The following is a 15,470-nucleotide window of genomic DNA, read 5'->3' as shown; positions in this document are numbered from 1 at the left end:
AATGATTATTGCCATAGAGTAGAAAAATTGTATTATAAATTATGTGCTGCGTGTACATGTCGCGGTCGTTATCGCAACGACCGCGGCTGCCTTTTCTCGTCCGCGATAACGCGACTGGACAACCGGTCTGGCCGCCGCCTCAAGGCACGGCCGACGGCCCGGTCGGCGGCGGCGACGAGCTTTTAGCTTCTGCCGAACCGTCGACGCCGACACTCGCGCGTCTTTGTTGTAATAATTTTAATAAAGTATGTTTCCGCCGTTATTTACGTGTCGTTTATTTGATATTCCGAGCCAGACACCTACATTGGCGCAGTCGGAAAAGGAGTAAGGTAAGTGCTAATTTTAATAAAAATAATTTTACGTAAATTAAAGTAAATTAGCACATATCGGGGTAAAAGAACCTACAATAGGTGTCCTGATCATACCGGTTCTTAAATAGTTTTATTCAAATTATTTATATTTTTTATTTTGAATAAAATATTAAGGGCTTGTCCAATCTATGGTGGTACATTTTGGCAAAATTTGCATAATTTAGCGTAATTCCTACTAAGCTAAACTTAGTTTTGGCTATTAATAGATTAGAAAGTACATATCTCTACCAGCGATAGCCCGAGTTACGTAATTTCGTATCCATCGTAATTTCATTAGATAGATAATAGAAATTAAATTTAAGCTCCACAATGGTTACGAAAGGCATTAGTGAGTTAAATATTGTAGAAATTAACCGAGAATTGTCGATACGTGGTATTGAGACCGGGGGGTCCAAGGCCGATAAAATCCTAGCACTAGAGGAGTATATTAGGTCTAAGGAAAACATGGATCCAAGATCATTACGGTTTGGGGTAACTGACGGGCAGTGTTGGGACTTATCTAGATAAATTATCTAGATAGATTTTTAGTCATCTTTTATCTTATCTAGATAAATAATGCCAAGTTATCTAATTAATATCTAAGATACATTTTTTACTTATCTAGATAATGTCTGTATTTTTGCTGAGATTATAGTATTTTTTATTCTTATATTTTGTTTTAATAATCGTAAATCGTAATTCGTATATTAGTTAATAGTTAATGGATTATTTTTGGTTAAGTTAGTAATATTATGTAATATTATATTCATCCTCAGGATTTTCTAGTCGTATATTATTTATACAATAATTGTACCACAACAATTATTAACTAGTCACATAGGCGATAACTGATAAGCTAATATATAATATATATATATATAATTCACGCCGACATTACTCCGCCACATTGGACTACTCGGGCACGCAGTGGTTTCTGAAAATAGTCTATTTTTGTAATCCATTAATAATTATTTCCTTTGTTATTTTTATCATGATAGTCGTTATACCTAGTCGTCAGTCAAGTGTTCTTAATACTTCTTAGTTTTTATACTTGTCTATGGTCATGCAGTATCGTTGAGAACGAGTGATGATCGTATATTTAGCATATCGTATTTCGTATTTCGTACTTTTTAGTTTTTTGCAAGTTGTTTTTACTACACAGTTTTTATTAAATTAACTACCTATTTAAATTATATACCTATAATAATTTTAATATGAAGCGTTTTTTGACACCGATGTTTGATGTTTCGAAAAATTCTTTATCCACAAAAAAAAATAAAAAATCAACTATAATCTATGAACCTGTTGAAGAGACTATTGAAGAACCTAGTGCTATTAAGTCTGGTTTGATTGATGTTGAAGAAAATAATGTGTCAGCTGCATCATCTGTTACTGTAAAATTATCAAAGCATTACTTGTTTGATGGTAATTATTATAAAATTACTTCATGTGTTGACGATAAATTAATAGCTGAATGCCAATTGTGTAAAAAACCAATAAACGGTCAAATAAATTCTACTGGCAATTTTCTAAGTCATATTAAGGTATGTACCTAGATACTAAATATATTTTGTGTAAATTAAGTTGATTTTAAATTTGTATGTTATCTAATACCCAACCTATTAATTATTATATTTTAGAAGAAGCATTCATCAATATTATCCAAATTGAAAATAAGAAAAGATGAAAAAAAGAAAATTAATAATGCTAGTTCAAGTGAGTAAATACAAACTTTTTTTTTTATCTTTATGGAAATTACTATAGAATATGTTTATATATAATGTTAACTACACGGTTCATGTGGAGAACGGATGTAGTATAATAGCACCTTAAGTATACTGTATACATGATATATAATAATATAATATAATTGTGTATGAACAAGTAGGACCCAGGTTATATTATAATATTATATATTATATTATATTATGTTTATAATTATTATAAAAGAAAAAGATTTTTTGTTTTAATACCTGTCCTACTTATTTAATAAATTAAATATTATTACCTATATTTTATAATGTAACATAAATAATTTACTTGCATTAATGACGAGCCTAAAAAATTAGTAGTATATTAATTATAGTATTAATGTTGTAGACTTTAAAGATATACAGCCATCATATTCTGGAAGCCAACAACAAAAAATACCGCAGTACACACAACAAAGGCAAATATCAAAACAAACAGTAAGTTTGATTTATATTATAATACAGAGTGATCTTTATCATAAACCGCTTATTCAAATTTCACCACTTGTGAAATGTAAAAAAGAGTTCAAGATTATTTTTACATTAGGTGCATAGGTTTTTAAGTGTTAATTGTTTTTCAAATATTTAATTACTATTTACTGTTCCAAAATATCTTTAAAAGAGTAATAAATAATAATTGTCAATTGATACTTATCTGTCTTTATAATAAATTGATTTAATTTAAGTTAATTCTAGTTAATTCAACTATTGCCTTTAAAATTGTATTGATCAAGTGTTTTAATCACCTAAAATGATTTGCTTTTAGATCAACAACTTGGTCTTTGATTATGTAGTTCAAGAAATGAGACCATTGGTAACTTGCCAAAAACCAGCATTTAGAAGATTGATAACGGGCCTTACTGGAATAACAGATACAGCATTACTCCCTGATACAAAAGATTTGAGTAAATTGTTAAAATTAAGTTATACTTCTTATGTGACTATTGTTACGGACCTATACTGTCCGTATCGATTATTTTATATGCATAAGATCATACAATGTCAAATTTTCTAACTTGTAAAATTAATACCACAGGCACACGAGTACAGGACACGAGAGAGTAGAATATTATATTAATATAATAATTTGACAATTAAAGTAAATTCACACGTCTCTTTGCAAAAGTCGAAACTCGGTGTCTTAACGATTCGATAAGAATCATGGGTAAGAATACACAAGCATTCGTTCCGGGACCCCTCGTATGACGAAGTCACCGCCCACTCTTGTAAGAAATCATATATAAGAGGGATCGAGACAAGAGCTCGACAGACGGTTACTGTATAACCAACGAATAGGGATATCTATGACACTCAGAGGCCGGTCGTAACACCACTCAAGTCATTTTGATATCAGCTTCTGAGGCAGGTCGTAACACCACTCACCATCTTATTTTATATATTCTACATTAAGCTTATAATATTTGTATTCGTGCAAGACTTATTTTAATAAACAATTAACTTATACTTGAACAACACGACGTATTCATTTTGTACGTTGATGCATGAATCGACCTAGTCGGGACGCAACACTATGTTAACTGATTTAATATCAAAAGTATCATTTATTTGTACAACAGCAGACATATGGTCTAGTAACAATAAAAGTTATTTAGGTATGACTTGCCACTTTCTCGACGAAAATACTTATAGCAGGTACTCGTATGTTTTTGGTTGTAGGCGCATAAAGGGCAATCATACTTACATGAATATAGCACAGGTTATGAATGAAATCACCAAATCTTTTAAAATTAACAATTCCAAAATATCGCATACTGTGACCGATAATGCTTCAAATTTCGGAAAGCGTTCAAAACATTTTCCATTCATTCAGAAACCCCAAATAAAAGTCAGTTTAGTGCTCAAAGTTCTAATGACAATTGGTTCAAAAGTAGTGATGATGAATCTAATGTTGAAATAAGTGACTCTGGCAGTGAGGTTGATAATGCAGATGTTGAAATTGTAGAAATATCAACATTATTTTCAAATTCTGAAAATATTGAATGTAATGACGACGATGATGATTTTTGTTTACCTGAACATCTAACCTGCACTGCTCATACTCTTAGTTTAATTGCTACTAGTGATGTAGCTAAAATTTCTGACTCAATTTATCAGAAAATTTCAAAATCTGTGTTTGTTAAATTAAATGCATTTTGGAACATTCTTAGCAGAAATTTGGTCGCTTCTGACAAAATATATGAGATCTGTAATTTAAAGTTCCCTGTACCTATTATTACACGCTGGAATTCAATGTATTTTGCAGTAAAAAAAGTGGTCGCTAATAAAGAAAAGTTGTTAGTTGCATTTGAAGAGTTAAAATTAAATAAATTAAAACAATCTGAGTGGGCATTTCTAGATGAATATTGTCTGATCGTGGAGCCTTTGGCAACATCTCTTGACCTAATGCAAGGGGAAAAAAGTTGTTTTTTAGGTTATGTCGCCCCTACTATTATTGCTCTGAGACTTAAATTAATTCAATCGACTCATTTAATCTATTGTAAACCATTGGTTTTTTCAATTATTAAAAGTCTTGAAGAACGATTTAAGTACATTTTTGATTTAACACATACTAAAAGTAAACCATTTATTTTGTCAGCCATAAGTCTTCCAAAATTTAAACTATCTTGGGTGCCAGTCAGATATTTAACTGTGTGCAAACAATTATTTATAACTGAATGTAATTTAGAATACTCAATTGAAAATAGAACTGATGAAAATGGTTCTGATGACAATGAAAACAGTGACCACGAATTTTATCAAATTCTTAGTGGAGATACGGATGGTTCACTTGATCAAAATCATATTTCTTTTCAAAACTCAGTTAATACTCCTAAAAATACAAATCTTGCTAGTGTTCAAGCACTTTCGTTTTTGGATACAAAAAAAAAAAGAACTAGACATTTTAAATAATTTTCCAATTGTTAAAAAAGTTTTTTTAAAATATAATACAACCTTACCATCATCTGCCCCTGTTGAGAGGTTGTTTAGCAGTGGTTCACAGATTTTAGTTCCCAGGAGAAACCGGCTTAGCGACAACACATTTTAAATGTTGTTATGCTGCAGGTGTTTTAATAATAATAAATAATTTTAACTAAGTCTTATAACTAAGCATAAATATTGTTATAATATTTATATTATTATTTTATTTTTAATAGTTACTTAAATGATCAAACTGAAACAGAAAGTTACTGTAAATTGTTAAAATTGTAAGTATTAGTATAGTTTTTCAACTATTTAGAATTTTAAACTTAAGTGGCAACCCTACTAAGATTATAATATTATATACTTGCATACTCATTACTTATTGTTATTCTGCATTGTTATTGATGTAATTTAAGAAATATTTGGTGCTTGAATTTACTATTTTTATGTTATTTAAACCTTTTGGCTATTATACATTTATAAATTATAAGTTATGATAAAAAAATATGACATTATTATCAGTATTTACCATAATAATAATATAGTTCTGGACCGGAGAAAACCGGTAAGAACGGAAATCCTCCGGAGGAAAACTTCGGTTACTCGAAATGGACGTCCGGAGTGAGAAGTTGTCCGGTGAAAACCGTCGAGCCTCCGGGGAAACACCGGAGAAAACGCCGTAGCCACCCGAGAAAACTCATTGAAAGCGATGTTCCGGAAAAGGAACCACAGTTCGTGACAATAAGTCGGGCAAATGGCAAATCGACGGAGAGGTGGTCGAACCACCCGGACAAGAGGTATGGAAAATCGAGCAGGATTGAAAATATTTCGGACAAATGTGAAGATATCACCAAGGTGAGTTATCCTTCCGATAAAAATGTCGCGAACAGCATTTCAAGTGATGCGGAACAATAATAATAATAAAAATAGGTTAACACAGCAGTTGTTAATTTGTCCGGTCACATCCGAAGATTTTCCCGAAGAAATAGTTCCTTATCCACGGAAGATGTGCAAAAGGAGAGACTCAGATACGGACTCAAAGTTTGAGTTGCGGCAACGCTTTTCGGATCTGCGGACTGAAGCGTTTGAGTCTCCAGCCATTGCAACGGTGTCAACGGGGAAAACTAGGGTATCGGATGTTCCGGTACCGGCCATAGAACTTGAATTTGCACTCGGGGCAGTAGTAGCGCTATTGGACTCCCAGGCGGCGAGGACTTATGTCAAACCGTGGGTGGCAAAGAAGTTTGGCCGAAGTTTTACCGAAGAACCGGAGATTGTCCGGATGGCGGACGGTCGGACCCGAGAAATTACGGAGTTTTCCGAATTTCGGGCCCGAATAGTGGATCTGGAAGTAAGCTTCAGGGCAGCAGTGTTAGACGATCTCATAGGAGATGTCTTCCTGGGCCACGATTTCCTCGTGGAGCAACAAGTCGCTTGGGACTATAGTGGTTGCATAATCCATTTGGGGAAAGAAAGACGGGTTTCCGTGAGTTGGAGAAATCCAGTAACTCCGGTCACCGTAGGAGTGGACTTAACGACCGCAATTTTACCGAAGGGAGAGTACGGTACGCGGGTCAAAAAAGTCTTATGCCAATATCCGGAGGTTTTCTCCGGAGAGGTAGGCAGAACTCGGGTTATAGAGCACCAGATCCGTCTCAAGGATCCAAATCCGGTGGCTCTAAATGCTTAAGGGTACTCCCGAGAGAAAAACGAGGTAATTGCCGAAATGGTGCGAGACATGGAGGAACAGGGGTTTGTTGAACCTAGCATATCTCCATGGGCTGCACCGGTAGTACTCGTGAAGAAAAAGGATGGTTCTCGCAGATTTTGCGTTGACTATCGCCGTCTGAACATGCAGACGGAGTCGGATGCTAACCCAATGCCGGACCTCCATGACATGGTCCGAGGAATGGACCAGCGAAATTTTACAGCACCATGGATCTGAAATCAGGGTATTGGCAAGTGGGTATCTCCGCAGAGACACGTCCACTGACGGCGTTTAGGACCCAAAGAGGATTATTCCAGTTTAGGGTAATGCCTTTTGGACTTAATAACGCCCCAGCCACATTCTGTCGCTTGGTAAGCGAAGTCTTCCGTGGGTTAGTTGGTAAATTTGTGTTGGTTTATTTGGATGATATTGTGGTATACTCTGATAGTCCCGATCAACATCTAAACCACTTGCAGAGAGTCTTGGAGCGACTCCAGTCTTACGGTCTAACGTGCCAACCCAAAAAATGTATATTCGGGGTGGCACAGATCAAATTCCTAGGTCACGTCGTGGACGGTAAAGGAATAGACCGGGAACCGGAGAAATTGACGGCGATTCAGGAGTTACCGGTTCCAAAGAAGACAAAAGACGTGTTGAGCGTGTTAGGCGTTTGTGGTTGGTACAGCCAGTTCGTGCCACACTATGCCGAGATCACAGCACCGCGCACGAGTCTGTTGGCCAAAGGGACCAAATGGCGTTGGTCAGAAATTGAGCAATAGGCGTTCCGGAAGTTGAAGGAGTCTTTGGTGTCCGCACCACGGCTCTGCCCTCCTCTTCCGGGTAAGCCATTCAATCTACAGACCGACGCAAGCGAAGTCGGAGTTGGTGCCGTGCTCTTCCAGCGGGGGGAGAGTGGCGACAGGAAAATCATATCCTATGCCAGCAAAAAACTCAATCCAGCTCAGGGAAGATACTCGGCAGTCGAACGCGAATGTCTAGCCATAGTTTAGTCGGTTGACAGGTTCAGGCCGTATCTTGAGTCTGGTAAGTTTATGTTATTTACAGATAACGCGGCACTCCAATGGTTACATCAAGCTCGCTGTACCAACAGCAAACTAACGCTATGGGCGTTACAACTCGGGGCTTTCGATTTCGAAATCCGGCACGTGCCCGGAGTAGAAAATGAAGCAGCCGACGCGCTATCCCGTTGTCCGGCGGGACCGAATACAGTGGACGAAGAATCGTTGGAGAATAATATCCACGACCCCCCTGTGATTCGGCCGGGAGTGTCCGGAGAAATGTTCGGAGTCTTCGGTGATCTGTCCGGCGTGGTCGGAGGACCCGGAGTGGGTGTCACCCAGTGTGGTGCGATCCATCCGAAGAGGGATGACGAAAACGTCACATTGCAAGATGTCCGAGAGTGGCAACAGAACGACCCGAACATACGGGAGATAGTTGCCAAACTCTCCGGAGACGGTGCAAGGTTCGGGCGTCTGCCGAAGCTGTACGTCATGCGGGACAAGGTGTTGCACCGCCACCCTCGATCCATCGCGAATGGTGAAGAGGGGGTGGTCGTCCCAGCTGACAAGGCCCAAATTCTGCTGCAAAGGTTTCACGACCACGATACAGCGAATCACCCAGGGTGGAAAGAAACGTACCGCAGCATAAAGAGTCGTTTCTTATGGGCCGGTATGCGTGAAGCAGTGCGTAACTACGTGCGGGCATGCGACGTCTGTGCTCGGGTAAAACCACTGAATCGTAAACCTGAAGATCGGATGTGCACCAGGGTCCCACGTCAACCTTGGGAGGTACTGAGCATCGATCTTATGGGTCCGTACCCACGGACGCAGCGGGGTAAGACGTCGATTTTGGTAGTAACAGACTGCTACAGTCGCTGGGTAGAGGCCTACCCTTTAGGAAAGGCGACGACCAAAGCGATTGTGGATACATTCGAACGGGAGTTGTTCCCACGGTTCGGATACCCGAGGGCATTATTGTCAGATAATGGCCCGCAGTTCGTGTCCAAGGCAATGGGAGAGGCACTCAAGAAGTGGGGAGTGGAAGATTGGACCCACCCACGTGCCAACCCGGTAGAAAGGCAGAATCAAGAGTTGAAGAAAGGGTTACGAACCTTACTTGTTGATAAGCCTCATCATCTGTGGGATGTCTACCTGCCACACGTGTTGTTCTCCGTAAGAAACAGAGAAAACCGAAACACCGGACAAACGCCGGCCAAAATGATGTTTGGTCGGGAGATCAAGGCCCCCGGAGACTAGCAGCTTGAGTTGGCTGAAGAGTCACCGGACGACGGCAACAATGGTCCGGAGTTGTCCGGAGCACATCAGAACCCTTCGGTGGGAACCGAAGATTCTCCGGCGGAACAGGATGATGCTCCGGTGGTAGAGGGGGGTCACCCGGTGGTTTCCGGCCCCAAAGCCCCCAATACCCATATACCCCAAGAATCCCCGGGAAAAGGCAATCTGGCAGTAGGGGATTGGGTATACTACAAAGCGCATCCGCAGTCAAGTGCGGAGAAGCGGTTTCACGCGGGGTTCGCCCCGAAATGGTTAGGTCCGGTTAAGTTGGGTAAGCCACTAGGAACCGGAGTGTTCTTGACGGAGGGTAAACACCCTACTAAGTTACATGTCTCAGCGATGAAGCGGGCTGTAGGACCGTTAGAGAACATTAACTAATCATACATTGTTTTAGATGGCAGAACGCGCAAATAACCCGCCACCGAACTGCAACAACCAGCCATCCCGTGGCGTGATCGCCGCCCACGTGGAGAAGCTACGGGCCATGGCCGGGCAGCTCCTCCGAGAAGCCAGGAGGCTCTCCGGGGATGGACCGGAGGACACGGTGAGCGGTTGGTCGGCTGAACACGCGGCCACCGCCTCATTCGGCCGGATCCGTGCCAGCCCGACGGCGTGAGCCCTTTTCGAGAGGGGGTTTGCCGAGGGACGTCGGTCCACGCGGACTAACACCCCGCAGCCTACTGCCAGGACTCGGACAGGACCTCTGGGGAGGGCACCACCCCGCCGAGAGGCGCTGGCGTACCAGCGTTACGATGTGCGGGACAGACGGGGGCGGTTCCAGCCTCAGCAGCCAGCCGTGCAGCTACCAGCTCCGCCGCCAGTCCAGCCCACACCCACACCTCCGATCCAGCCCTCCCAACCACCAGCCACACCCGAGGCGCAGTTGGCAGTCGTGGAGCGGTGGATCGAGGAGATGGAGGTGACGCACGAGGCGGACACCGACCCCTTGGGCGAATAGGGTCAAGGGCGGTGGTCGCGTTTCGCGGACTTGGGGGGGAGTATGTTGCGGTCGTTATGCTGCCTTTTCTCGTCCACGATAACGCGACTGGACAACCGGTCTGGCCGCCGCCTCAAGGCACGGCCGACGGCCCGGTCGGCGACGGCGACGAGCTTTTAGCTTCTGCCGAACCGTCGTCGCCGACACTCGCGCGTCTTTATTGTAATAATTTTAATAAAGTGTGTTTCCGCCGTTATTAACGTGTCGTTTATTTGATATTCCGAGCCAGACACCTACATACACTTAATAAAAAGGAATCAGAAGCAAAAGTAATTCACGAAACTTTAAAAGAACAAACACTGAATATTTTTATAAAAGGATTAATAAAGGATGGTAATAGTCCTATAAGAACAATTGTAAAGGCACGAAACCCTAAGACATTAGAGGTAGCTAAGCAATTGGCAAAAGCAGAAGAAGTAGAATATAATTCAGAAAGAGATAATTATAGGTACAGGAATGATTTTTCTAATAATAGAGATAATTATAATTTTTCACGAGTAAATAATAATAATTTTCAACGAACAAATAATACAAGAAATTGTAATACGAATAATCATATCAGTAATTTTCAATCAGATAATATATACCAAGGAGGTTGATCAAATATAGAATACCTGTAATAAAGTGGAAACAATAGTACAGGACTTTACGATAAGTTAATAATAAATATAAAATAATAAATAATAGAGTAGAATATAATTATGAATTAGGTTAATAATAATTTTAGAAATATGGTTTTATTCTAGAGAAATGTAAAAGAAACTATAGGCACACTTTTAGAAGCATTAATAATACACCGTATGTAATACAGAGCAATCTTTATATAATATTTCTATTAACATAAAAAAAAAATTTCAAATCGGCATGTAAAGCAACCAATGGCTATTACATCAACAAGTTCAAAACCATTTGAAAAAAATATTTTTAGATATTGTAGGTTCATTACCAACGACCTTGTCTAGTAATAATTATATTTTAACAATGCAAGATGACTTATCTAAATACACGCTAGGAGTACCAATACCTAATCATCAGGCAAACACGGTCGCGGAAGCTTTTATTATACATTTCGTGTGTGTACATGGAATACCGGGAACGATATTGACAGATCAGGGAACGGATTTCCTTACCAAAACATTTACGGAAGTTTGCAAATTGTTAAAAATAAATAAAGTTAATACTAGTCCTTTTAGACCACAAACAAATGGAGGTCTCGAAAGATCACATAGAACTTTGGCCGAGTACTTAAGACATTATGTGGATAAGAATTTAAATAATTGGGATCATTTGTTACCATATGCATTTTTTGTATATAATTCAACGGTACATACATCAACTAATTTTCAACCATACGCGTTAGTTTATGGTCGTACGTTAGAAATACCGATTAAATTAAAATCCGGACCAGAGCCGCAATATAATTATGATGATTATTTATATGATTTGAAACAGAGTATGCAAGTGTCGCATAAATTAGCAAGAGAGAAGTTAATTGAACACAAAGTAAAAAGTAAGGAGCGATATGACAAAAATGAGAATCCTGTAAATATACACGTGAAAGGTTTAGTACTTTTAAAAGATAACGCACATAAAAACAAACTTAATTCACTATGGTTAGGACCATATGAAGTAATTGAAGTAATAGGAGATGAGAATATAGTTACAACGTATACAACGTGGCCGACGGCATTACCGTACATAAAAATAATGTAAAACTGTATTATAATGATAAAGCAAATGATTAATTAAGTATAAAATTATAATATAAATGAATAGATTAAGGAAGTTTGTTTAAAAAAAAAATAATAATTAATTATATGTAATAAACTAACAAACCATATAACTAGATGTTATTAAGTAGTACTATAATGAAGGTATAATTTTTACTTTAAGATTGGTGATGATGGTTGGACTTAACAGTGCTAATGAAATAAATTCATCGGAATATTATACATATGTACTTTATGAACAATCCAAGGTTTTTTATTATGAGAATTTAGGTCCCACTAAGGTGATAGGAGCAGAGTATAAACTGGTTACGTATTTTTCACTTAAGGAATATAATACAAAGTATGACTTATTAGGTTTGAAAATGAAAAATATAACAAATATATGTACTGACAAACGTCATATAGATTTGTGTGGGAAATATCAAATAGTAATAACTGATTATATGTGTTACAGAAGCAACGGTACGAAAATTTATTAATAAGCATTTTAAATATAAATACTATTATATCCTATGATTAAGTTAGTTATTCAGTTATTTAATTTGGTATGTGGGTAGAACGTAACGTTCGTGTGTAATGTTAATTATTATTCACAAATTTATTTTATTATTTTAATTGTATTAATCAAGGTGAAGGAGATTTAAATATAAAAAAAAAATAATAATATATTAAAAATATATACTATACTAACATACTTTATATTGTATTCTTAATTGATTTAAATTTGATATAACTAACATTATTATTAAGTTACCAATGTAAAACTGAAATTGTAAGTGTAATTGAGTGCATTTAAGAAAAAATTGTAAAGATTTCTGTCTTGCAGACAAAAACCTTTTTTTTTGTGGGGAGGTGTTATGGGCTATGAGATATCTGTAAGATATCTACGAGATATCAAGGCTAAGTTAATATGACCTTGCCTCGTGTCGAGGGTAATGCGGATGCTACTATGACCATGACACGTGTCGGGATAGTAAGCGCACCAATAATAATAGTGCACTAATGATGCATTTGAGATGTTATTGCATATTCTCAAATTCGTGTCCGAATTTACAACAACAACTACAAGGACACCTGGTTTCACCCAGAAGGCGGCAACTCGGCGTAAACAAGAGACTCACCACAATATATAAGGGAGCCCGAAGACCAGCAACGGCAGATGTACCAAAGCCAGTGGCGTACATTCAATTGTCTTATGGGGGGGGGGGGATTAAATAATATTTTTATACATGTTTATCAGAGTGCTCCACCCAATGCAATAATTTTATCAAAGACAAAGACCATTGTTGTTAAAAGAGTTCACTCTTTTTTTGTAATAATAATTTTATTAAAAAATGTAAACAACTTAAAAAATAGACATATGAATATTATCCTACAACAAAAATTCCAAACGTCGTTTCTTGTTTGATAATTCAATAAGAACTTCGTCTGCGGTTATTGGTAATGACGATTTATGGATAGCATAGCTAAGCCGTTAAGTCTTCCCTGTTTTAAAAAAGTAAGTTTATTAAATTTGAATTAAGTACTAATAAAATTGTATATTTCAACAGTTATTAATGTCTAATACTTTATCATATGGAAATATATATACCTCAGATGTGGAGTTCCTCAAATAAGTGTTAATTCGCTTGAGGGTAGAAAATGATCTTTCATTTGAAGCAGACGACACCGGAAGAGTTGCTAATATTTGCAAAAGTTTGAACACGTTTGGAAACATAACTCTGTTACATACAGAAAGAGCATCCATTGCATTTTTTAACTTAGCCAGTTCCGGTAAATTTTGGAGTTTTCTTTGCCAAAGTTTAAATTCATTTTTAAATACCTCTTCACGATTTCCAACGTCCTCCAGATCTTCACTATACTGCCTTGTAAGAATAATAAAATCTTCATCATACCCAATTTCTTTAAATAAAGAATTTAAACTTGACAATGTAGTGTGGTGATTTGTAAATTTTTTTTCCAACTCAATGATGTATTTATCTAGATACGGGATAAATATTGATATTCGGTAATATGTTTCCGCGTTATCCACTTCAATGTTACATCTGTTGGTCTGTCGTTTTGCTGTCCTCGGAATCTTAATTTCAATATCAAATTGTGCAGTCATTAGTTTTACTTGTTCAAAAATTTCCCTAAAATAAGTATCAGCATTTATTCGAATCTCTTCTAGTTCTTGTTTTGTGTTTTTAGCTAAGGCCATGGCTTCTTTAAGATCAATACTTGTTGTTTAAAGACACTTCGATAAAGCCAAGCCTAAAGCAAATCCTTTGTTTAAAATTATCAAACTCAAAATAAATTCTACATTAAATATACAGCTTCTTAGACGTCTTGCCTTGTCTGATGTATCGTTGTCATTCCACATGGAAATATTTTCTAACGCTTCTTGAACAAATTCGTAGAGTTCCAAGAATTCATGAACTGCATGATATCGCTCAATCCATCGAATCTCACAGCTTCTTTTTAGCGTTTTTTTTTGTTTCAGATAGTGAAGAGCTATCAATTTTTGATGTTAAGATGAATTTTCTTTTTGGAAAGATAAAAAAATCACGAATTTTCCCAATTATTCCCAAACAATCACGAATTTCTGGAACACTACAAGATTTGGAAACGGCCAAATTTAGCGAGTGAGCAGAGCAATGCACATAAATGGCGTTTGGATATATTTCTCTTGTGTGAGCTTGGACACCGTTATATTTTCCTGACATCGCTGCTGCCCCATCATAACCTTGTCCACGTAAATATTTTGTATCAACTCCAAATTGCTTAAGACTTTCTAAGATTAAATTGGCTATTCCCTTTCCCGTCATATCAGATGTTGGAATAAATTGCAAAAATTCTTCAGTAAGAGTCAATGTATTCAGTTCAATATATCTAACGCATAAAGATACTTGCTCGATTCCTGAAATGTCAGCAGTTTCGTCAGCAAGAATTGAAAAGCATTTTGCCGCGTTGACTTTAGAAACCACTTTATTTAATAAAACCTTATTACAAGCATCAATCATGTCATTTTGGCTTCGATGACTAATATACTTCATTTTTCCAGGACCTTCCAAATAGGCTTGCATTTCAATATCACCCTTGGCACGATAACGTAAAATTTCTCTGAAGTTACCCTCATTGTTTGAAGAGTCTATTTCAATCTTTCCAAAATCGCGGTGTCCCCTTAGTGCTAGATTTTGACGACCACACAGGATAATTGCTTCAATTATCGGCATTATATTTTTTCGATTTTGTAACACTTGTTTAGATTTTTCAGTATCAATAATTTTATCGATTGACATATGTACGGGCCGGGTACGGACAATAATAGCCCGTGCCCGGTCACCAAATGCTTCGTACGCTACAACTCACACAACCGACCGACCTGTGTAAGGTGTGTATGTGTGTATTCTTAAATGCTAATACGGATAGGTAACTCTAATAAATGGTATGGTAACTCAGTTTAAATGGTAATAATATATAATACAATAATAATAATTAACTACGGCCCTTCTGGCCCAACAATACAAAAATATCAATAATAATATAATATTATACAGCTAACAATAAACTATATTGTATAATAATTCAACTAATAACAAAAACTCACAGTTCGTGGAGCACTGCTGGCCAGCCGCTACCTATAAAATAAAAAATTGCACACAACACTCACAAACACTAAAATAAATATAATAAAATATGAGGCGATTAGCGCAAG

The 15,470-nt window shown here is 37.4% G+C and overlaps 1 pseudogene; it reads right to left on the bottom strand.

The window, feature by feature from the left end:
• Positions 1-13,145: 13,145 nt before the first annotated feature.
• On the bottom strand, positions 13,146-13,973 carry LOC126550691 (52 kDa repressor of the inhibitor of the protein kinase-like; annotated as a pseudogene).
• Between the last annotated feature and the right edge of the window lie 1,497 nt (positions 13,974-15,470).

The sequence above is a fragment of the Aphis gossypii genome, chromosome 3, assembly GCF_020184175.1.
Source record: "Aphis gossypii isolate Hap1 chromosome 3, ASM2018417v2, whole genome shotgun sequence".
In the NCBI taxonomy this organism is placed as follows: domain Eukaryota; kingdom Metazoa; phylum Arthropoda; class Insecta; order Hemiptera; family Aphididae; genus Aphis; species Aphis gossypii.
The sequence above is the reverse complement of the archived record's forward strand: the minus strand, read 5'-3'. Positions and strand labels throughout refer to the sequence as shown.